This window comes from Castor canadensis, chromosome 2 (genome assembly GCF_047511655.1).
Source record: "Castor canadensis chromosome 2, mCasCan1.hap1v2, whole genome shotgun sequence".
NCBI lineage: Eukaryota > Metazoa > Chordata > Mammalia > Rodentia > Castoridae > Castor > Castor canadensis.
Window position 1 is genome coordinate 156297826 of NC_133387.1, and position 25602 is coordinate 156323427.

The window sequence follows — 25602 nt, forward strand, 5'->3', positions numbered from 1 at the left end:
AGAGCCCTGTAGTTGGTGGAGGAAGTCTAGTTGTTTGGCTTTGGGAACTGGAGCCTGGACAGATGTGAAAGAATATGTTGTGTTGCTGAGATATATAAGAAAGTCATCCCCTTGTGCAGGCTGCTCGTGTCTGGCTTTGCTTCTAGAATTGGTCCTTTGAGGGCATCCTTGAAGCATGAAGGCACTGGCAGCTCATAGCTACTCAAGACTTCACCATCCGCTAAGGATGCTCTGTAGAGAACGAGGGTGATGGTGGTAGGGGCACCTCTGCTCAATAGGAACATGTTCTAATGAGAATGAAAAGCATCTGGTGTGAAACTTTACCCAAGGGGCATCTTAAAGGTGGAATGATGTGTTGGGTTTGAGAAAAGAAATATTTCTATTAGGAAAATACTGTGGAAAACACCTTGGGCACAGACCCCACAGTGAGTGCACAGAAAGCAGGTTGTGGGGGAGAATCCCAGACACCAGACATTCCCTCAGGACCAGTCTGTGGTATCTGTCTGTGGAAAAGGTAGGAAGAGAGATGAGTCAGGTGAAATCAGGTGAGAGTCTAAGTATGAAGTGCTCTGTGTCCCAAGGTAAGAAACTTGACTTTCATTCTGAATGCAAAAGAGAATGCCAAGCCCAGGACAGAGGAAGAAGGGAGCTGGCCAAGTAGAGCTGCACAGGATGGAAAGGCACAGAAAAGATGAGAAGGAACACCTTAAAGTCTGACTGCCTTTTTGCTGCTGCTGGATGGTGGGGGAGGCCAGCTGCTCACCTGTGCTGGGTCTTTGGACAGATTGTTGAATTTTCCCTTTGATCTTGATGACAGCCCTGAGTTCAACCCTGGTTGTAAAATGACTGGATGCTGCTGGATTGGAGAGTAGGTGGGTGGATTTAACGACCCTTCCCCCTTCCCAAACTGGTGTTGCTCATCTTAGTTATTTGCATGTCTTCTATAAAGACGAAGCTTCCTCTGACCCTTACCCACTACACCTTTTCTCATTACCTGGGTGCCAGGCCCATGCAGGTGCTGGCAGTGAAGACGAAAGGGCAGGCCTTGCCCTGAGGTTGCAGCTGGTTAAGAGACAGAGGACAGAGGGCCTGACACAGTGTAAGGAGCTCAGGGGACTGGGTGTACCATGCAGGGGTGGCAGCAGGGGCAGAGCACTGGGGAGAACTACCCCACTGCAGGAGGAGATGCAGCAGATGGCCCGTTTCAAAACGTTCTGCTTTCATGTACAGCCCAAAGCTTCTTTCAAACAGTATGGCCTCAGAGTAGGGCAAAGATTTGAGGATTTTGTTCGTTTTTCACTGTCTCCTGTGCCAGTGAGGGGCAGGATGGGCATTTTATTCTATTGTAGGAATTATTCAAGGGCCCCTCCTCCATGGGGTCAAGTATTGTGAATAGAATGAATTAATGATGCCCTGGAATTGTATTTTTGCTACTTTTTAAATGTGTGGAGGGGCTGTTGATGCTAATGAAATATTATATTTTTTTGTCTTAATAGAGCCTCTCTAAGAATACAGGAGTACAATTACTATTGTGCATGGTGGGGGTGCCCACAAGACTTGTAGACTGTAAAAGATCTTCTAGGGGCAGGCATGGTGGTGCATGCTTGTAATCACAGCTACTTGGAGGCAGAGATTGGGAGGACCATGGTTCAAGGCCATGCTGGGAAGAAGCTTAGACCCTATCTCTATCAATAACCTGTCCATGGTGGTTCATCTCTATGATCCCAGCAGTGCAGGATGCATCGACAGGTAGATCTTGGTCCAGGCTGACCCTATGAAAATACAAGAGATCCTATCTGAAAAATAACTAAAGCAAAAAAGGGCCGATTATGTAACTCAAGTGATAAGAGTGCCTGACTAGCAAGCATAAGGCCCTGAGTTCAAACCCCAGGACCACAAAAAAAAAAAAAAAAAGTTACCATCTTCTTCCTGTTTTAGTGATTTTCTCTGGCACTTACCTATGCAAATAAATGGAGCAGGGTGAGTACCAAGGCTGTGCATGTACACATCCCACCCCATCCTCTAAGACTGCACTGTGTTCTCTGTCCCAGTGTCTTCTCCGAGTCACTTTCAGGGCTGCTGGCAATGTTGGGGGCATGAGCACATGAGGCTTGTAGCGTGTGGCCTTTCCTTGCTGTGTTCCCATGTGTGTGATGGGTATACTAGAGTGAGTCACTAGGGCTAAGGTTTGTCCTGGAGTGGTAGGGCCATTATCAGAGAGTCCACATTCAGCCCTGGTCCAGGCCCTGAAGTGAAGGGAACTGGTGACTAACGCCTGTGTATTGGCCGGGGTCTTGCTCTGCACTGAGTGTCAGCCCCTCCTTGGCTGAGGAGCATGGGTTGGTGGGATTTCTGGGTTAAAGATCAAATAGCTACCTCTGCAGTCTGTTTCCTGACTTGATTGTCCTCCCTCCTGGGTCCCCTACTGGGGAGAGGGGGCGCAACAATGACAATGTCTATAAGGGAGTGCTGTAAGTTTGAGAAGGAGCCCTCATGCACAGGCTCAGTGGAAAAGGATTTGAGATCATTTTGTTCTCATGTTTGTTGCTGAACCCTTTGTCCTTCTGGAAGTGGCGGCCTTTAGCAAGGATTTCCCCATAGAGCTGCTGTTTGAGTCGATCAAGAATAGAGTGTGTGTATGTGTGTGTTTGCACTTGAACACATGTGCACACATGTACACACATGTACACAAAAACCATACCCATCTCCAGGTCAGGACCAAAGGCTCTGCCTTCATAAATAAAATCCACTGGGATATTTTATTTTTGAAGAATGGATTCTGTTCTTTGCTTTTTTAAATAGCAGACTTAGCAGGAGAGGAGGAGAGGAGACTCCTAGCAAGAGATGAGGGACTGCAACAATTCCATTAATAGGCAAATACTTTGGTGCTTTGGGGTGAGGTGCAGGTTACCCAAAACCAAGTGTCATCGGGGGTCATGGTATCAATTTTTGGCTATTATAATTGCTGTGTTTCAAATGTCCCCTAATGTTCATGTGTTGAAACTTAATTCCTGATGGAGTAGTGTTGGGAGGTTGAGCGTCGTCGGAGGTGATTAAGTCATGATGGTTGTGCCCTCACACATGGATTAATGTCATGGGAATAGATTAGTGATCTCCATAGTGGGTTTTGCCACCAAGATGAGCTCGGCCCCCTCTTACTCTTTCACTGTCCCTTGCCCTTCCACCAGCTATGGGGGATACAGTAACAAAGGCCCTCAACAGATTTGGGCTCCTTGGCCTTGGCCTTGGCCTTTCAAGTCTCCAGAACCATAGGAAACAGTTCTCTGTTCTGTATGAATTCCCCAGTCTTGGGTATTTCTGTTTATAGCAACAACAAAAGGAGCTAGAATAGTAACTAAAAAAATAAAAATGACAGCTACTAGTGAGAGTGCAAGGAAATCTTTTTGGGTGCCACACTGCTGCTCACATTATTAGGAAAGGAATGTCCTCTTCTTATTTGATCAAGATGGCACTGGTGAGTGTAGGAGGGGCTAGCAATTGAGACACACTGGCCACATGTTTATAATCTCTGCTTATTTTCTGACTAGTGAGTGACTTAACCATTCAGTGAAGAAGCAGAATTCTCCTGAGGCAGAGAGACAGCTCAGCGTTCCTCCTAACTGCAGCAGGGTTTGCCTCTTCCCTCCCTTCTCAGCTGTTAAGGATGTCTGAATGAGAATGCTCTGTTATAGAATGTGCCACAGGAAGTAGGCCTGCGGAATGTCAGAGGGAGGACCATAGGGTCTGCACAAGGCCAACACTGGCTTTTCCCAGACTGGCAGGCAGCATGGGAGGTCAGCGTGGCATTAGTACTGAGCACAAGACTGTCCCAGGGCATGGACTTTTAAAAATGAAAACGTATTTATAGAAGGTGTCCCTGAAGCCAGAACTTCTGACTGTTCCTTGTCAGGCCCCACCCCATGACAAGTGCCAGGCTCACTTTGCAGTTTTGTTGCTGCGTTTTAACCTGGGAATGAGAATAACTCTGGGAGGTTCCTGTCACTGACGTGAATCTTTTCTTTTTTTTTAGTGGTTTATTTGCTTACAGAAAAGCACTTAAAATGTGTAGGCAGAGTTGAAAGCCAGGCGTGGTGGAGTGCACCTGTAGTTCCACCGAGCTGGCTGGCTGAGGCAAGATAATTAGTTGAGGCTAGTCTGGACGACACAGTCAGGTCCTCTCCCCACAAAAAGAAAAAAGTTTATAAAGAGTAAAATGAACACAAAATGGAGCCCACACCAGGTTACAAATACCTTAGAAGGCCTTCCCCTTCTCTTAGAGGTAACTGGCGTTTCAATGTTCGGTTAGAAACCCTTGCTTTTCTCATTCTCACTAGCTATATAATGTTTTTGTGCTTTGTCTTATCATTATTATTTCCATTTTGGAAAGTTGAGCACCAAGCCCCACTGTAGTTGGATAAGGGAAGTTTCCTATTTGAAACTGCTAAGTGAGGGCCCAGCCATCTGAGGTGGATGTTGCCCATGGGAGAGCCTCACTCTCTATAGAACTTGCTGCAGGACATGAGTGTCCTCGCTGTCCCCACCCTGTGTGTTGCTTGACAAAAGGGGCTGCTGTTCATGACTCCATCGTAGGAGGTTGAGAGCATTACAGAAGAGGGCTCATGAGCATATGATGATGTAGCAGGTGTCCTCCACCTGGAGTACAGAGAGAAGGTTCAGGGGCTTCATGAGCAACCAATTCTGTCCCTGTTCCCCTTTTGGGTGAAAGGGTCTGCCATGTTTTCAAAGGAGTTTGTGACATTGCCCACCTCTGGTCCCCTTTCTCTGTCAATAAGATTAATGAATAATGTGAACATTGTGGTAGGGTTTGGCTTTGTTTTCTAAATGGACACCAGGGCTATGGAAGATTCCTTGAGGTATATTTGATTTGCCTATCTATGTCTTTGTTGACCTGTTGGGTTGAGGGAGAGGCTGACTGTTGGAAGGGAAATGAGCAGGAAGCTGTGCCCTCGGCAGTCCTGTGTGGAGTTCCTGACCATGGTGTGGGTGGCCTAGCAGCCTTTGCATTTTCTCTGAAACCTACGTCTCCACCTCTTGACCTAGAGCAACTAAAGTGGGAAAAAGGAGAGGAAGAAAATTGGAATGGTTGCTGTAGTTTCACAACAAATGACCTCACTGCCTAAATTCTGCTTTTTGCAAAAGAAACCTTAACTTTTGCCTTATAAAAAATAATGGACCTTTGGGAAAACAGTGCCAAATCCCCATTTAGTGTGTGTGTATTGTGGGGGGGGGGTGCAGGAGGAAGGGTGCAGATTTGTTAGCTGAAATGGACTTCCTAGAAACAGAACACAGCCGGCTATACCAACATAGTGGTTATTGCTGAAGAGATGCAGTAACTTGAATTTATAGTGATTGTCATTCTCTTCTCAAAATAGGCAATAATTAAACTCTGTGCAAGCCAATTTAACCTGAAGTATTTTCAGTTCTGTTCCAAAATTGTAAGGGAATTGTTGAAGTTTCTAGCAGGACACCTGAGGTTTTTCCCTATCCATGCTCCTCATTTTATGGCAAGCTAGGTGATACTCCACAGGTTAAGTGTGATCTGCAGCCTGTCAGGACTGGCTGGATCAAGAACCCAGGGGGGAGAGGCAGCTATTTAGATGATTATGTTTAAATATATAATCATATGAAGATTTAATAAAAAAATCATAATCAGATGCATCATTTCCTGTAGAATGAGTATTTTGATAATTTCATCCCACCAAATTGAAATGTAAGAGTCGTAGTTCGCCATCTAAAGTGTAGGAATTTCTTCATCCCACCAGCATTTCCTGGGATGGGTTCTGGTCTGTTGGGTCTTCAAACTTGATGTATAGAAAAGGAGTTTTCTGTCTCATCCTGTGTTCTTTACATCTCAAAAGTTCAGGTTTGCTTTTTATGTCTTTAGGCTTCCTCTAAAGTTTTTAGGTTTTCTTTCTCCTTGCAAATATGAACAGTCCTGTTTCTTCTTGAACACTGTATTTGAAGAAAACCAGGAGTCTCAGCTTAGCTGGTCCAAGTCATTTGGGATTAAGGAGAGCAAACTAGACGAGTGGATAAGATTTGGAATTGCAGGCTGCTTTGGCTCCTCCTCTCTTCAGCACCAGACTGAACAGGAATAACATTCGTTTAGAAACTGAGTTTTATTCAGAAGGTAATTAACAGGTAGAATTTAAGCTTTGTAGGGTTGGTTTTGTGATTCTATTCCTGCTCTTGCCATTAGTCACCACTGATTTGGGGCAAGGCCTGTGTGCTTTCTGAGCCTTGACTTTTCTTATTTGTGATCCCAGGGCCTTGAGTCTGCTGATTTCCCAGGGCCCTCTGCAGCCCTAAGTCTGGACACCACCACCTGGGTGATCTTGCAGAGAGGCTGCATTAATGCTTCGTCTGATGGATGGTGTCTTTTCCCCAAATGGAAGGCAGCCATCTTGCCAGCTCTGTGGCTGCACAGAGCTGCTCTGAGACCATCACCGTACATGGCATCTCCTTTTTAGCCCTCTACATAATCTGGACCCCAACAGGGGGATTAGTGTTGTGGAGAACACTGCTCACCTGCTAATGGGGTCCTGTGCTGACACATCATCATGTGTGCTTTCTTGCCAGTGTACTGCTGCAGGTTAACATCTGGACTGGACTCCTGGCCCCTCGGATACTCAGCTGCTCACAAGTTCCTGGATCAATTTGTTGAAAATTGTGAGTGATCTCCATGTTTGTAATGCTCAAGAGCTCTTGACCTGTGGAATCTCAGGGTTGGGGAGTTTGTGACCAGCAGTTACAAAATCCAGCCAGCACTCTTGGTCTCCCTCATTGAGAAGCCCCAACTCAAGAGCCAGCATTGCTCACAGAGTGATGGGATGGGGGCATAGAAAGATTTTGCCCATAGCCTATAGCTGGGTGCCCACAGGTGCCCCCTCTCCAGCAAACCAGGGTATTTGGGTCCATTTTCTATTTCATTACCTTGTCAGGAATTATGGGTCCATAGTGACATCCCAGTTCTCTTCCTTGTTAGGGACCATGAGAGGCATGATTCTCTTAAAATACAACAAAACGGAAAGTTAAAAGCATGATTTCTGATGAAAGGAATGACTTAGAATGAGCAAGTTTTTCTTCTTCCCTTTGGAGAGAGATCTTACCTGACTTAAGAATAAGAACCTATATTGATAAGTTCATTTGCTTTTTGTGAAAAGGAAAAATATTGTCAAGATGTCATCAAGGCTCTAAATTATGCAAAACCCTTAAAGCCTTTGTGTGTGTGAGAAAGTGTTTTTTTTTTATTTTTAACAAAATAATGTTGTTCAGTATAATATCATAGACATTTATTTGGTGCTAATACAAATATGTCCCATATTTAAAGGCCACATATTATTTCGTTTTTAACGTGTTTAAAGATATGTTATACAATGATTCATTCCCCCATTCCTAGGCATGTACTCCCCATCCCTCTTTTTTCAAAATTTTTTTTTTATGGTGGAATGAGTATTTTTGTAATGCTTTTTTGTAGTCCATGAAGGGCAAATCTGTAGACTTTCAAAGTCAAAAGATAAATTCCTTTAAAATGTTTTCCTTTAAACATGTGATATAATTTATATCCCCAGCACAGCCATGAGGGCTCTCACTACCGTAGAATGTCACTAACCTTTAAAAATTTCATTATTTTGAAAACTAAATACAAGAACTCTCAAAGGCTAGGTGTGGTAGTGCACACCCATAATTCCAGGTACCCAGGAGCAGAGGTAGGAGGACCATGGTCTGAGACCAGCCTGAACAAAAGAGTAAGGACCTGTCTCAAAAACAAACAAAAGCAAAAGGATTAGGGCTCAAATAGTAGAGTGTCTGCCTGGCAAGTACAAGGTCCTGAGTTCAATCCCCAGTACTGCTCCCCCTCAACTCTCCCCCTATCCCCCTCAAGGAAAAAAAAAGTGTCCTAAAGATGACTATGGCAGCTCTAGGCGATCTGAGGTCAACGGTGGCCAGGATGCTCTTTCTGCTCTCATGGTACAGCCTCCTGGACTTGCCCCTCATCCCTGGGGCTCCTTGTTTCCATATCGCTCCTGCTTTCATTAGACCCAGTGGTGCTCAGTGCTGAGAGATGGTCTGGAGTGACCATTCATTGCTCATGCGTGTGTGTGAGGGTGGAGGCTGCTCCATGTCCAGGCCCGTGACAGCCTGAGTTACTCAACCTGACCTGTTTTCTCTCTCTCCGTCTTTGCTCAGACGGACCCTCTTTTGCACATTAGCTGTGCTTCTTCTGGTTGTCTGCAGCTTGGGTCTCTGACATTTGTTGGAAGCACATTTCTCCAAGGCAGAGTAAAGGCCTTTGTCATTCAGCAGCCATCTGTGGCAGATCTCACATTTAACAGGAATGACTGATGACAGGCTGATAAGAGGCTGATAAAATTCCTGTGGGTGAGGTTTGCTGACCTGCCTCTCCCCCTTCCCCTCCCCATAGGCTTCCTGCCGAGCTGTTGCCCTTGCCCTCTCTGGCCTATTCCTGTACCAGGATGTATACAGCAGACCTCTTTCTTGTGCCAGAACCATTTTCATCCCCATTTTCTTGGTGTTTATGTGTGTTTTTCCTTAAAAGTGATGTTCCCTATCTCTGGATAGGCCTCCTGTGCCACAGCTTTAAAGTAAATAGAAGGCAGGACTGTCAGGAACAATGGTGGCTCTTGTCTTCTGAGGCTGCTGTGGGCCCCCTTCCCCAGAGCTGCTCTTGCCAGCTGTTGGTAGCATGAAGAAGTGGGCGTTCCAGAGAGGCTTCACCCTAAAAGAAGCCATCTTGACAAAAATCCACAAGGCTTGGCAGGGTCTTCTTAGCAAGACAGCACAGTAGTCAGGACAGTAGCTGTTTGCCCCAGATGTTTTGTTTGGTAGAAGCATTGTAGTGATAAAAATACCCCAAACTCCCTTTTGAGAGCAGAGGCAATCAGTTAAGTAGCTCCTGCTGTGTAGCTGGGACAAGCACCATGCCCATGGATTCTATTTGGCAGTGTGTCCTTTGGCCAGCTGCATGGCTCCCTAGAGACAAAAGGGCAGTTGCATGGAGATGTTAGAGGAAGTGACCTGTTGAAAGTGCGAAGGAGGTGACTCTCCTACAGCTGCTGAATTCCCAGGGCTGCTTCGGGCTTCACTGCCCTGAGTTCATTGTCCATCTGCTACTCCTGGGTCTGAAGTGGAGAGGTGACTTGCAGTCTGGACAGTGGCTGTGGTGATTTCAAAGCAGGATCAGGGGAAGAGGGAAAGCCTGCCTGGGTTGGGCATGGTGGCAAGGGAGAATTTGTTGAGGAAGTAGGTGTAAGTTGGAGACTTGGATACTAGTTGACTGGGTCACTGGAGTCTGCAAGTTACTTGGTAACTTAGGACAAATTTTATTTTTATTTTTAAAAACAAAAATATTAGAGCTCTGTTAGCAAAATATCGAAAACAAGGGCAGATGGTGCCAAATCAGTTCAGCTGTCATGGAGCTCATTCATTTTGTGAATTAATTATCTTTAGAGGTCATCAGGCCAGGAACATGGTTTTTCCAGCAATGCCCCAGGGAGGGATTCTCAGAGGTCAAGAAGTGGAGTCCAGGCTCCACTAACCCTGCTTCTCAGAACAGATGAAACACTTTTCATTTTGAGTAATGGAATAGGGGCTGTGTTGTTAGCCTTCTGTTACTGTGACAAAAACTTGAGAAAATCAACTTAAAGGGATGAAAGCATTACATGGGCTGGTAGTTTATGAGGTTTCAGTCTATGGTTGCTTGGCTCTGTTGCCTTGGGCCTGTGACAGCACAGTCCATGATTGTGGGAGCATGTGGTTGTGGAGGCCTCTTCATGTCATAATGGCTGGGAAGCAAATAAAATAAAACAAAAGACCCCTCCCCCCCATACACAAATAGGAAGAGGGTAGGGTCCTAATATCTTCTTCAAGGCCATACCCCCAATGAACTAACTTCCTTGCACTAGTCCCCACCTCCTAAAGTTTCCACCACCTCCCAATAATATAGGCTGGGCACAAAGCCTTCCACAATATGGGCCTTTAGGAGATATTTCAAAACATAACAGCCTATTTTAGTTTTCTCTTGCTGCTGTGACAAATGACCATAAACTTAGTGACTTAAGGCAACACTAATCCATTATCTTAACAATTCTGTAGAAGTCTGATTCAGATGTCATTGGGTTAGAATCAAGGTGTGGGAAGGGTTGCCTTCTTTCCAGGGCTGTAGCAGAGAATCCAGGTCTTTGCCTTCACCCACTTCTAGAGGCCACCTGTGATCCTTCACTTGATGTCCCATGGCTCCATCTTCACTCCATCCCACTGTGCTGTCTTCCTTTGACTCTTCTTATAGCTTCACATCTCCTTCTGGCCTGGGAAAGGTTCTCTGCTTTTCAGGACCATTGTGATGACCATGGGCCCCTATGAACGATCCAGGATACTCTCATCACCTCAAGATCCTTAACTTGATCCCCTCGGCAAAGCCCATTTTGCCACACAAGGTAATCACCTTCAGAGATTAGGATGTGGACATCTGTGAAGGTCATTTTCTGTCAACCACAGAGTGGGTATAGGCTGAGGCAAGGGGCTGAAGCAGGCCCAGGATCTGGTCTCCTGGCAGACTAGGCCTCAGTGCTCCCCGGCCTGCAGTTTTCCACATTGTATGATACCTGATGAGTGGCTGTTGCAGGCTGTGCCCTTCACAGACAGTTGCAGGCAGTTGTGAGGCTGAGAAGAGCTGAAGGAACTGTCCCTACCAGTGATGAATGGGCAAACCCTGGGTGGAGTTGAGCAGTGCTTTAAGGGTTCCACTGAGCTGTGGAGTGGTCTAAGGTCATTGTTTATGCATTGTACTGATAAGGTCTGTTCTTTTTAAGAGTCTTGGCATATATGGATCCAGGCAAGCTAGTGTAAATAAAGAAGTTGGGTTTCTTGCTGTCTTCTCCATTCTCCCTTGTTAAGGAGTAGCCCTTGCATGTTTCTGTAGGGATCTGCCCCTCTGCTGGGATTTTAAGCAGGGAAGCCTTTGACCTGCACTTCCTTTGGAGACGTCCACATGACACTCGGCCCCTGAGCAGTTCCTGACTGCTTTCTCACTAGGTCTTTGGGTCTGGATTGGTAATTTTGAATACCTGAGTTGGGATCAGCTATCCAGCTGGCGTAGAGCTGGAAGAGAGAGGCACAGTCACCTGGGACTAGGGATCAGTAGATGGTGACAGATGAGTTTCACATGGAGCCTTGCCTTATTCAGCAGAAGCACTTGGTACTAACTGAATTTGTGTTGTTTCAGAAGACTTTATTCTGAAATAATTTCAAACTTACAGAAAAGTTTTGTAGAGCATTGCTTAAATTCATCAATTATAAACATTTTCCATTTATCATTCTCTGTATTACATATGGTCTTCCCCAAGCAGAGAAAGGATGTGCACACTGTGCCCCCCGCACCACTACACACTGCAACATGTCTTCTTCTAAAAACAAGGACATTACTTTTAATGACCCAGTTCAATTAGTGAAAACAGGATATGTGCTAGTGTGACCAAGGAGATGGTACAGATTCAAAGCCTGCCCCATGGCAGGCTCTTGGTCCTAAGAGGGTGACCAAAAGTGGTCAGCCTTATTTTCTAACCTAATGTCCTTTGTGCATTTCTTTCACTGCTGTAGAATTAATTTCAGGACCACGCAGACTGTGCTCAGCTGTTAAGTCTCCTGAGTCTCCTTCCATCAGGACATTCAGTTTTTAAGAGTACAGGCAAGTTATTTAACACCAGTCTGGGGTTTGTAGGGTACTTCATCACTGTGAGATGGATGTTTGGCAGGAATGCTTGCATCCTTCTCAGTGCATCCCATCAGGAGGCACATGATGTCATTTTGTCCCACATTAGTGATGTTAGCTTTGATTTATTAGCTAATACATTGGATTTGCATAATTCAATGTAACTGTTCTGGAATGACTTGAGCATTTAAAATCTGGCATTTTCAGAGGCACTGGACTCCTAAAGTTTTTATTTACTTATTTATTTGTTTGTTTGTTTATGCTGTACTGGGGCTTGAACTTAGGGCCCCGTGCTAGTTAGGCAGATGCTGTAAAACTTGAGCCACATCCCCAGCCCTTTGTGCTTGGGTTAGTTTTGAGAAAGGATCTTGCTTTATGTCTGGGTGGGACTGCACTACAGTCTTCCTATTTATGCTTTCTGTGTACGTAGGATGACAGGTACGCACCATAACGCCCAGATTTTATTGATTGCGATGAGGTCATACAAACTTTTTGCCCAGACTGACCTCAAACCGTGATTCTCTAGATTTCCACCTCCTGAGTAGCTAGGATGATAGGCTTGAACCACATACCTGGCTTTTCTCTAAAGTTTGCCTGGTTTGTAAGTACTTTTTGCATGTTGGAGTTTTGGAAAGTGGTCACTCTTGTTTTCTGCAGTGTGTGCCCTTCAGTTTATACCCTGTTAGGTAGAAGGGATATTATCTGCAGAGAGCTCTGTGAAACACAAGTTGCTTACGATTTGACAGAGCATTATGTGTGGCTGTGGCCCTGGTGAGGCCCATCATGGAGACAGATATGCAGATGCAATGTCCACAGTGGGGTTCTTGGACTGTCCCTGACACTCCTGGCTGCCTTGGAATTTCCCATGAGAGGAAAAGATAGATTGCGATGTGGCGAAATCTTTTCTTGCGCATGCTTCAGTCCTGTAAATGTTGATGATGGTGTTCGGAGTGCTGGTGTTGTGTGCTTTTCCCCTGTGCAATTCTTGTCTTCTGCCATTGGCTGGCCAGGTCACTTAGGTTTGGTCAACTTGCATGTCATGTGTGTGTTAGGCTGGAAAGACCCACATGGTTGCTCTTTCACTGACTGTGGGATTCCATGTAGAAGGGCTGTCAGGACCAGGCACCCTGGATGTGCGTCTTAGAGCTCTAGACGTTTTTACTTTGAATTATCCTAGGTCAATGCTTCTTGAACTTCTTTCAGTTTATGAAGTGTTTTATTATTTATTTTTTGGTGACAGGGAGGTTTAAACTCAGGGCCTCATGCTTGCTAGGCAGGTGCTCTACTTCTTGAGCCATGTCCCCAGCTCTTTTTTGCTTCATCATTCTTTTAGATTGGGTATTGTTTTTCTCTCCTGAAGCTGGCCTTGGACCACGATCCTCCTACCTGTGCCTCTGTATGAATTGCTTTGTGTTGAGCATTTTACCTGTTGACCCCTCTGCTATTCCCACCAGTCATTATAGAAGCACACACAATGAGCACATGTAATCCACTTTAGGATCAAAAGTGAAAATGGTAGTATGTAAAATGAAATAGGATAAATGATCCAAGGAATAAATGTATGTTACGAACAACAGTGAATCTTGACCTCTACCTAGTCCACTGTTAAAAAGCTAGGGGAATATATAAAGGGGTATGATACGGTCCCTGACCTTAAGAACTGCTTGGGATGGGAACCAGAAATAAGAGATGGCCTGGATGAGATGAGATATCTAAGATTGGCCCAGAGAATTGCTGGAGTGCTGCTGGTAGTGGGAATGGAGAGACCTTTTAGACTAGAGAGGTCAAGACTGGCTCAATCTAGCAGTGGGTGTGAACTGAATATGGAGAGTGGGGAGGGGCAGGGTAGGATGGGAACTGTTGATGGTAGGGGCAATGGTTATAGCTCATGATGGTAACAGAAGTTCATCCTTGCAGAGAACCAGCGGGGTCCAGTAGGACTAGACTGTGAGAATCGCTGCACAGTAGCCACAATTCATGTTTGTGGGGGATTTGAGTAATTGTTGAATGACTACCTAGCACTGCCAATGAAAACAAAACTTGGATAAGACTGATTTTCAAATTCTGTCTGATGCAACACAGAGTTTATAATGTGGTATTATTGCTTGAATGATTATTTTCAGAATACAATGTTAAGCTAAGTGGTTCCTAATTGATCTCAAAATATTTACTGAGCCTAGTACTGTGATAGTTTTCTATTGAGCTCCTGATTTAGCCTGAAAAGACAGTAAGAACATGAATATTCCAAGAATAAGAAAACAAAAGTGCCATGAATGGTTAAAGATACAAATGCAAAATGCATGCTCAGTGAAAAACATAAAAGTATACACAAGGGTCCTCTTCCCCCCTTTTCTTTACTTCATAATCTGTGAAAGACCAAAACAGGTCACATAGCATATTCAGGTGCGACTTCTAAACATAGCTCACCATATGGATCTCAAATAATTTATTATTTGTAATATTATTATTATATTATATTATTTGTTATATTATTATTATATTATATATTATAATTATATATTATATTATTTATTATACTTTAAAAAATGACACTGGACAAACCTTCTTTCCTTTTTCTTTGTGGTGGTACTGGGGTTTGAACATAGGGACTTTCACTTACGAGGCAGGTACTTTACCACTTTTACCACTTTTCATTTAGCCATTCATAATTGGAGAACTGGAACTTCCTGGAACTTGACTTTATTTTTTTACCCTCTTCTTCTCCTTCCCAAAACACCAAATACTTCACTGTAGTGGTTTCAGAATAGGTTTACAAATTTTTTATTCCCTTTGCTTTCAGGGATAGAGCCTATTTCTCTTCCCCTTAATTGTGCACTGAACTTAGAAGTGAGTCACTAATATATGGAATGCATGGGAGTGATGGTGTGTGACAGAGGAGACCCAGTCTCTCTTGGATGGCTTCCTTTGAAAGAAGTCAGTTATCATGCTGCAATGATGCCCAAGTAGTCTGTGGAGAATCCCATGACGTGTGGAACCAAAGCCTCTGGTTCATAGCCATGTGAGTGTGCCATCTTGGAGGCAGGTCTTCGAGCTCTGGTGAAACCTCAGATAACTAATGGTTATCATCATTCTCAGTAGAACCATCTGAGAAAGTCATAGATCTAAGCCCTCTCAAATCCTGAAGAGCTCCTGACTCACAGAAGCTGTGAGATCATGCTTATTTTAAGTCACTACATTTTGGGGTAACTTGTGCAACATACTTTAATAAATAGTAGCTTATAGATCTCCAGCACTGATTCTGGGATATGTGTAGTCTGACTCACTAGCATCGTGTTATTATCTGTGGGGATTTTATTATTAGCTTGATTTCGCAACTTTACTTTTTAAAGAAATAGCTAACAAGATAGACATATTACCTAACCACCTTTCCCTGGTGTTTCTTTTAAAGGGACTGTTACTAAGATTAAATTGATTTGCGAGCTCATTTGTTTCTCTGATTTTTTTTTTTGTTGTTGTTGTTCTGGGCAGTTGTTAATTCATGAATTTGTGAAGTTATCTCTGTGTGACTTGGGACACATGTTCATCCATGTGCTCAGAGGAATTGGCAGTGACAAGAGACCTTTGGCATACCCCAAAGACAGCTGGCGTTGAAAAAAATGAATATGCCTGGGCATATATTCCCAGAGGTTGTGCTTATTCCTGAAATGGAGCAAAAATTATAGGCAGCCTTAGTAAAACTAAATTAGGAGATAATTCACCTTTCTCCAAAGGATATTAGTAATTCCTCATCTTGTGTCTTGGGATCAGTAGAAGCTTTCCAGGATTATGTGTCTTCTTAATTTTTAAAGACACAGATCTATGTCCCCTGTTTTTGTGGTTTTTTTTCCTATTGACTTCTTGACTGTACTGGAATCTGAACTCAGGTCCTAGACCTTGCTAGGCAAGCCCTCTACCACTTGAATCATACCCCACCCCTTTTGCTTATGATTTATTTTTCAGATAGGGCCTCCTGCTCTTATCCAGGTCAGCCTCAGATCACTATCCTCATATCTCTGCTTCCCGAGTAGCTGGGATTGCAGATGCTGTACCACCGTACCTGTCTTCCTGTAGAACTTTTGCATGAGGAAAGGATTTTGGCTAGGCACACAACTCCTTTTGTTCCACACGTTCTCTGTGCCTGACCCAGGAAGTGCTGGATTATTGTGCTTTGGTGATGGTTCTAGGGAGAGTAGATGTTCTGGAGGAGGGAGGCTGTAGTTGATGCAATATTCTGAGATATCCAGAAAATGCAGAGGATGAGGTTTTTGAGATGAGCTGGAATAAACTAAAAGTGACAAGAATGAAGCAGTGATTCATTTGCCTTGTGTCCTTTGCAAAGGAGGAATTTAGAGTGAGTGAGTTTTCTGAGTTAATTGAAGTTTTCCCTGATTACAGGCCAGTACTTTTTTTTTCTTTCAGATTTCTTGCAATTGCCTGATGTATACAATATGCTTTCCCACTTGAAGAATTAGAAGATACTTTTTTTACTTTTTTTCTGTTGACAAAATTCTATGTTAGGCTGGTGGGGTGGCTGCCCGTTAGCCTGTTAGGGTCTCTTTAACATGCCATCTCTCATTGAACATTCCTCTGGGTCTGCCTGGGTGCAGGAGTCCAAGCTGTTTGGATAGTACCATGACTTCAGGCAGAACTGACAGTTGCTTGGGCAAACCCAGTAACCCAGTTGATAGATGCCAGCCTCAGGGAGATAGCTCTCTTCTCCCATGACTTCAAGTGCAACAGGCTTAGTGGTGGCTGTTTCCTTTGTGGCTCGGAAGCCTGTTCTATTGCTCAGGACCCATGGCTGTGTCTTGGCCTTCATTTATACAAATATGACTATGAGGTGACACAGCAGGCCAATGTCATTTAATAAAATATTTTTGTTATTTATATTTCCCATGTAGGGCAGGGTGGTCAGGTGGACAGCAATTAGGAGAAAGCTAAGACCAAAGGCATTGTTAAGATTTTTAAGGGAAAGGCGAGGCAAAGTAAACAGCTCAGGATTGACTAGTCTGTAATTCCTGAGGGCTTTGGCCTTTGGAGAGGCTCTCTAGTGCCTGTACCTGACCCTAGAATGATTTTGGGAAGGGGAAATAGGGGTTTGGTGTGGGAGAGTTATATAAAGAGCTTGGGGGCCAGTAAGAGACTCAGAACCCTGTGGTGTTTATAATAATTAGCCAACCCTGGAAGGATACTCCTTCCCCACATCTGTAAGTTTCCCAAATGCCAGAGAATGATGAATACAGAAAATAAGGCCAGGCATGGTGGCTGGCACATGCCTGTAGTCCCAACACTGAGGAGACTGAAGTGGCAGGATCACAAGTTTGAGGCCAACCTGGACTAAAATTGTTAATATAATTGGTTCTGTGATAAATGGATGTCAAATAGATAAATCTAAATCTAGTATCTCAGAAAACAAAGATCATGGCCTTATAATAGTGGGTTGGTGGTGCTGAAGGTCTGGCTGTCAGATTCTCTTAGGATTGCTTTGAGGTTGTTACCACCTTTGATGCTAACAGTCTGGTATTGAAGTCATCCTAGGAGTTGAGCAATACCTCACTATCTGCTTTCTCTAGGAAGAGAGGTCTCCATCCTTGAGTGAAAATGTTTGCTGAATGCTTTTCCTTGCTGAGGAAAGTATTTGAGGCAGGTGAAACCTCATCTTGCCCTAGGAAAAGAAGCAAATAGCTGGTCTGAGAATTAGGGAGGTTGCAGGAGGGCCTGTGGCAAGTTGTCTTCTCCTGCAAGTTTCTGGTGTGTGCATATGTATTTTAGTAGTTTGCTGAATGTCTAGCACCTAATAAACTTAGGAGCAAGCTGTTATTCATATGCATTTCATAAGTTTTATTTACTATATAAGTTATCCATGTTATTACAGATTAATCAGAATATTCAGATCTAAAAAAGACAAGGAAAAGAAAACCTAGCCTTATAATCTGTTTTTAAAATAATGGTTTCTGCCATACATAAGTTTGTTCTGTGATTTTTCTTTTGCCCTAAAACATTTTCCCCTATAAAGTATCCAAAGTTTGTGAGGTTCGTAAGTGAAAATGTTCTTATTTTGCTTTCCTTTATTCCAAATTATTGCTTTCTGTTATGGTGGAATTTTGTAATTGCAGAATTCTACCACAGAATAGTTTTGTAAATTCTTATATCCCTAATGATCCAAGCACAATGACTGAGGTAGTGCTTTGGAAAGAGTGTAGTAGCCCAGGATGCTGTTCTGGCCATTTTTCCTGCCATTGGTGACATTTGAGAATTCCAAGTGTTAGTGTGGCCTTTCTGGTTAGAGGTTGAGGATCGGAAGGATTATGGATCTGGAAAGAGCTAATTGCATTGGATTTGCGTTCCCTTCTGCCTTCCTTGGGGTGCTGGGGAGGATGCCCACAGCTCATAGCTGGAGAGCACAATAATCAGCATAAACCATGATCTGGGAAGGCTGGGCCCCTGAACAGCTGTCAGCCAGCTGCTGCGCTGGTAACTGGGCGAACAGCGAGTGAGTTTTTATCCGAGAATCTTAAATCTTGTCAGCAACAGCAGAGATCTGCACCCACATACTTGTCACATGGACCTGAACACGCCAGTCCTGCCTCTATCCCCTGCAGGCTCTGGGACTACAGGTCAGTGTGGAAGCTGCTGAGTTGCACTCTCCTCCTGTGAAAACGGTGGTGATGTCCCTATTCCTGATAGAGCTACTCTGAGCAAGATGTTAGATCAATAATGCAGGTGATACACTTGGGTCCGTGTTGGCTGGTCATAATCACCCCATAAGTTATCACCCACCCCCTGCTATTAAGTGACTGTTATTCAGTATAGGATGGGTTTGAGCAGATTCTCATCAGGAGCAATCTGTCCTCAGCCTGGGTTATAAAAGGTCCTTCAAATGCAAACAGTCGTGGCCCTTTTTACACTTCCATGTGGGAAGCTCCCAACAAAGGGCAGGTTAATGCTAATGCAGGCAAATAACACTGATTATCCTTGTCTACAAGAAGAGAGGACATTAGCAAAGAAGGTCTTTTTAAAGATTTGTCAGAATTAATGGTGGGGAGACTGGATGATTTTATCCCTAGGAAGACAAATGGTAGGAGTTTGCACAGAAGACTGAGTAGTGGTTTTTACATGAACTTTGTTCTCAGTGCTTTTAATGTCTTTTAATGTCTGAGTATCCCCCAGACCTGTGAGCCCAGAATTTTGGTGGGCACAACCAAAAAGTGGCTTAGTCCTGCCACCTTCCTCCCAGGACTTGCCCTGCCCCGGGGCACAGACCCTTGGTAAAATTCAATTACAGCCTCTGCTGGGCCTCAGCTGGCTGGGTCTCTGGGATTTAAACAAAGGCACAAACTGCTCCAGAAGTAGATTAGGGAGATGTCCATTCAAGCGGGGGATTTGGGCTTGTCACTAATCCTCCCTGGAGCAGATATGGGGCCAGGAAAGAGCTGTGTAACCTTATTTAGAAAAATGGCTACACTTTGGTAACCTTCATTCCATTAAACAGGAAAAATCATTACATGGCATAAGTTCAGGCCCCATGGGGGATTTTTCTGGATGATTCTCCATTTTAAGAATCATGTTTCCATGAATGTGATAAGGTCATTAGTATCTTGTGACTCCCCCTCCTCCACTCTTTTTAGTCTCTGTCCATATTTCTTCCACATCCCAGGCTTTTGTCTCTCCCTTTCCAGCCCTAGCAATCAAGGATACAGATGATATTTCTTTTAAAGAAAGAAGGGAAAAAAGATGTTCATTTGAAGAGCTGTTGCCCTGTGTGGCCCTCCCTTCCCCCATGCTCTAGTTTAGTATTGGTGAGTGGGGTGTGCGGATTCAGAGTGGATTCACTCAATATAGCCCAATGGTGACATGAGTCTCTTACAGCCAGCTCTGCTTTTCCAAGTGTGGCTCAGATGCCACCAGCTCATAGCCTTCCCAGCTACTCTAACAACCAACCTAGCCTCCTTTCTCTGTGTTTCTAGGACACATTTGCCTGTGACTAGCAAGCAACGTTGGGGAAAGGAAGACACACTTATGTGGGACAGAGGACCTGGGCCCAAACACAGGCTGTCCCACCCCTGGCTGTGCAGGCCGGGGCTCCTCAGCCAGCATCCCTCTCTCTCTGCACTTGCATTGTGCAATGCTTTCAGTCTCCCAGCTAGAAAACTGAATTCCTGGAGGACAGGATGTTGTTCATCCTGTTATTTCCATTCATTTATCTAGTCATTCATTTCTTTATGCAATTATCCTCCTAGGACCCAAGAGTAGAGATATGAACATGATACACTGAGAAATGTGGTAGTAATTGTAAGCTGTGGCTTCCTTTTTTTTGTACTCCTTTGAGTGATGCACATATGGTTGAGGAAGCCTTGGATCCTTCCCAGAGCGTGCCCCTAGATAGGAGCAGAATGTCCCTGTGACTGTGACACTGTGAAGCCTATCTTAGGAAAACCTGTCCTGGGAATGACATTCTCAAGTTGAGAGGTCAAGTGATTCCTCTCTGTCGAGGAGTTTTCCTAAGTGCACCATTGCAAAGGAGAGGAGGGGCCTAGGCCCACAGCTTTTAGTGAGACGGGTATCATTGGAAGCATGAAACTGAATGCATGGTACAGAACTTGAAAGGCCTTGGTAAATGCAAAATGGATATGGAAAAATTAAAAATGCTGGTGTTTGAAATGGTCCCAGACCCATCACCTACTCAACCTGAACAGGGGCGGCTATTACTGTTTTTTTCAGAAAAGCAGTTTTGGGTGTGAAAGCCCTGAAGGACCACATTCCACTGGATCCCTTTTATTAACAAAATTGTACTTTGCAGAGAGGTGGGGTGTGACGAGAGAGCCCTTCAACTATGGGAGCCTGAGGCACTGGACTGGTTAATTGCATGCTTGCCTTTGGCTTCTCTCCAGTCTTTCATCATGGATGACCCCTTAGCTATAATTTCTGGAGGCCCCCCAAACAAAAAGGTCCTCTTTTTTCCTTTCTGTGTTTCATGAAGCAAAACAGACTATGGTAATGATCTAAGTAGTGGCTTTGGAAAGCAGTTATAGTGGGTGGAAGAGGTAGAGATGGATTCCACTCTTGATGGCAGTCAGTGGAGGCTGAGTTCAGGTCTTGTAAGGGTTGAGGTGAGTTAAGTTGAGAGGATGCTAGCTAAAGTAGGTATCCTCTTCCTGACTTGATATCCCCATGGAGCTCAGGAAGCTGTAGGTTCTCAGATGTCTACAGAGGAAACTGACTCCTTCCTGTGGTCAGGAGTGCCCAGAGAAGAGAAAACCTGCTGCTCAGAAGGCCTCCCTACAAACCTGGCTGCACCTCAGAGTCACCTGTACAGTTTAAAAAGAAACTACAGGAAACCCCATCTCCTAAAGATTCTGTTTCAGCAAGTTTCAGACAATGATTGGGATTCATCCCATTGGTGAGTAGGATATGGGTCAAAACCAGGGTCTGTTAGCCTCCTCACCTCACTATTCTGTGTGGCCTTCGCCCTGCAGCATCCAATTGCCTGTAACAGGAATGCAGAAGCCCAGGCTCCACCAGCCTTCCTGCATTGGAACGCACTCACTGTTGAAGGTGATTGCTAGGTGGTTTGTGTGCATGTTAAGGTTGGAGAAGCCCTGCTGCGATGTGGGACATGAGTTGTCAGTGCTTGATTATTCCTGGAAATGGAATATTGACCCCGTGCCTTAGAGTGCTTGGTTTACTTTCCTCCAAAGACTTAGGCCAAAATTTGCATAGGTTCAGTTTCTTAAAAATTGTAATTTCAGTCATCTCTTTATGGGTTATGGCCAACTTTTTTTTCCTCTTTTTTATTTGCATATATTAATTGTACAAAGGGGTTTTGTTGTGATATTTCAATATATGTGTATAATTAATCCAATCAAATTCACCCTATTACTCTTTCTTATCCACCCTTCCCCCCTTTTAAGCAATTTTTAATGGGTTTCAATATTCCATTTTCCATATATGCTTATGAAGTACTATGATAATTTTCTTCCCTCCCCCTTGAAGTTTTTCTTCTAAATTGTCTAATACAGATACATATGGCAATATACTTACTTGATAATAAGAACTGTATTCTGTAGGCTGATAAGGAAGGGGGTTTTTTTGCGTGCGTGCGTGTGTGTGTGTGTGTGTGTGTGTGTGTGCTTTATTTTTATTGTATTATCCTTGCCTCTTTGCCTGTGTTGTGCAGCAGTCTCTGGTTGTCTCCCTTGTCCCCAAGGCAAATTCTTCTTCCTCTACATTATGATTGGCCCCTTAGATACGTGACTATCATTGTAGTAGTCAGCTTGTTGAAATTTTCTGACACCTGTGGGAATGGAGCCTTTTTAAAGGCATCCCCTGTGTTAAAGGCATATGTAATGCAAAGTAGGGATTCAATAAATGTCTCTAAGGAAGTGGGTGGATGGTGATGCGAGTGGCTGGTGTCACCTCTGAGTATGATAATAGCAATCTGCTCACATTTCCTCTGCCTTTTCCTCTCCAAAATATCTAGGGTGGAGGGGAAGGCTTCTAAATAAAGGTCAAGACGTTTAAATAGATGACAGTGAAACAACATTAGGTTTAATAGAGGGACCCTTAGTTCAGTAGTTAGTTTGGCCATGTGGAGGCTCTCCAGTGGTTAGTATGCCTACTCATGCTTTTCTCAGATCCTTCTTCAGCTTCAGTGGTAGTTCCTGACCTTCCCATGGATGAAGGACATTGCTTCCTTTAGGGGACAAGAGTCTCGTTTCCTGGTCCACTGGTAACTTTGGTTGAAGATGGGTCCTCTTTCCTAGTATCACGGCAGCTGGGACTGAATTAACCACAGGTCCCACAGTGATAGCAAGAGGCTCATTACAACATGACTGTTTTGTTTCCCCCTGAGGATGGTTTTATAGCAAGAGATGCTATAGTCACTTTAATATAATTTTAAACAATCATAATTGAAGATAAATTTATAGTTGAAAATTTTAGTAAGGAGTCCATTCCAGTGTCTAAGTTCACTTTCGGATGGTAGAGTTTGGGTTACTTTTCTGTTACATGGCTTTTGGCCTCTCACCTCTCAAATGGTGACCCGCAGTTTTTCACTTGCTGTTTTAAGGTTGAGGAAAGGCCCATGTTTCCTGTCTTAATTAAGAAATGTATGGAATTTTCACCTCTTAAAAATAATATGAGAGCTTTAATTTTAAATTTGCTCTGATTCTTCTGCTGAACTAACCTGTGTTCTAACTATCTTTTGTGTGGGTTTCTTTATGATTCTGAATGGTTTGATCTGACAATGAATGGCCCTAAACCGTTGGTGTGGTTTTAGTGTTCAATCTTCCAGTTTGTTAAAGTGTTTTTGACCTTGTGGTCTATTCCCCCACTTGTCACCTTGCCTGTTCTTTCTTACTTTCCTAGAGGATTCTTGGCAAGTTAGTTAGAATTAGACACATGCAATCATCCAAGCCCTGCATTCCTAAAGAAGCCAGGGGCTGTTGTACAGTCTCTTCATTTGCTAGAGGGCATCTTTAAAAAATATGTTGGAGGCTGTGTTCTAGAGAACTTGGATTGCCCAAGTCTAACCTGTGTCTGAGTATCTATCACAGGAGTGTAGGTGTTCGCTGCCCCCATCCCGAATTTGCTTCTTTGGAGGGTGTAGGTTTGTTTCCCCACCACCACCCTACCCCTTGGTGTTCTTAAGGTTCTTTTGATGGATAAATACTAATCACTCACCAACTCATTACATTTTAGGAATGCAGGGAGTATGTGGAGGGCATAAAAAATTATTGAAGGAAATTTGGCAAAACTACTAAAAGAATTGATGCATTCTGAAGAGAGCTATGTAAGGTTATCATCATTACAAAGTACAGATTGTTTGGTAGAATGTGGTACAATCTTAAAGTCATTGCTGATAATGTGAGAGGCCAAGGAGACTTGTTCTTTGCCACTCTACCTATTATGACACAATTACAGACTTGCCATGTTGATTTTATGAAAGTATCTAGCAATAATTGTGATGCCAGGGATTTTCTCCTAAGCCTATGGTTTATATTTTCAGTCTTTTTTCTGCTCTCTGGGATGTTATTTTTATGCATTGCAAAAGTTGAAGCGAGACATAGCCTAGATCTGGCTTGAAGTCAGGTTTCGTTTAAACCAAATGTATTTTGAAATTGAGGGAAAAGGCAGGACAAACATGCTGAGAAGTGTGGTTTTCCACTGTTGATCATTCCTTAAATGACAAAATTTTCTCCCTCCCAAAATTTTGTTTTTTCAGTTCTGGAGGTTGAACCCAAGGCCTCTAACGTTAGATAACTGCTCTAACACGGAGTCACACACTCAGTTCAGAATGTCTTTCAAAGTCACAATTCACATGAGAGTAGGAAGAAGGGATGTTTCAAAAATCAATGGTGACCATTGGTTCTTGTCTCTTGTTTAAAATGAACGTAGCAGGGCCTTCCTGGCCAAAATGGCTCCATAGAACATTAAGGCTAGGGAACAAATATTCGTTGTGTCCAGTTTGCTCCTATATACTTTCAGGTAACCATTGTTCTGACCTCCATACCCCAAAACAAGAGGACACCTTTACTATGTGTCAACACACTTAACTTAGGTTCCAGGTGGGGCTTAGTGAAGTCTGAACTCCTGGTGTCTAAACAGAGCCAGGTTTATAGTGGGCAATTCTAGATCAAGACAAGGGAAGGAAGAGTTGTTGAACAAGATGTCCTTAGAAATGGCTGAGAAAAACCTGGGTATGTGCAGTGGCCATCTGAAACTGTATCAGTACCCTCTTGGAGTTGGGCACAATGTGAAAGTCCTTCTTGAGGGTACAGTGTTGGGAAAGGAATTTTTGCCTCAATTGAGCAACTTTTCCCTGCTGTTTAATATGCATATTCTTCCAGAGCAGTTGAAGATGCAGAAGAAAGATAGCATTGTTTAAGGACAATTCTCAGAAGGCTGCTCTTGGCCATCTTTTGTGAGTGCAGGCCTCACCAGAGTCCATATGTCAACACAGTTCTGTTTGTTCAGAATTTGGTAACCTGAGGGGGCTTGCAGTCTTGCCAGAGTGCTTCTCTCCCTCACAAGTAATGCCCCTGACAAATGCATCTTATGCAAGTTTGAGTGTTTGGAATTATTCTGCTTTAAAGTGCAGTGTGCTATAGGGCATGCTACAGACCATCCCAGAGAACAGAAGACAGATGGTCTTTTCTGAGGAGGATGAATGATCTTAGGACAGGTAAACCTCCTTCTGTTCATTGTTTAAGAAAAGGAGGAACTTTTGTCTCTCCTTCTTGCTTCTTGGCCAAAAGAAGTGAGTTAGACCATCTGTTGTTTGGCCATCCTGGCTGTTTAAGTTCCTTTTGTTCACGTTGCTCTTGAGCAGATCCCATGTGTTTCTCTATGCCTGAATTTTTCAAATGAGCTGCTAAAACCAAGGGTAGGGCTGGGGTATATGCCTGGGACTGGCCATTGAGACTCCCCATCAGTTTCAGCCGCAATAGGCTTATCCCAAAGGAGAGTCACTTTCTCACAAGATTGCTGGATACCCTTCATTGTTTGGTTGGTTCTCTAAAAAGGAAACTTGTATTCAAACTGCTTTGGGAAAACTTTGATTCTTGTTGAGTCCTTCATTACATCACCTTCTGAATGATAAGGCCACCTACTACAGTGCAATACTTCGAATTTCAAAAGTATCTGCCAGTACTCCTTGGGGAGGAAGAGGATGATGAGAGTGATCCATTCAAATGATGTGAGTGAGCTGGGGGAAGCTATTTTTTTCTTTAATTGGACATAGTTATACTCTGCAAGATTTTCATGGTATGACTAGTGAAGGCCCACCAATCTTTGTTTTGGGTTTAATTTTTAAACATATTTTGGTGGATCTCATAAACCTTTACGACTAA

General features: G+C 43.7%; 1 protein-coding gene across 12 annotated transcripts in view; it reads left to right on the top strand.

The window, feature by feature from the left end:
• Positions 1 to 25602, top strand: part of Tln2 (talin 2) — a 409346-nt gene that overhangs the window by 59688 nt on the left and 324056 nt on the right. For 9 of the 12 annotated variants that reach the window (XM_074066110.1, XM_074066111.1, XM_074066120.1 and 6 more), the window contains exon 2: positions 6601 to 6690. The exons of the other annotated variants lie outside the window; for them this stretch is intronic. The gene's annotated coding sequence lies outside the window, so the exon portion shown is untranslated. The remainder of the gene's footprint in view (positions 1 to 6600; positions 6691 to 25602) is intronic. 12 annotated transcript variants of the gene reach the window in all.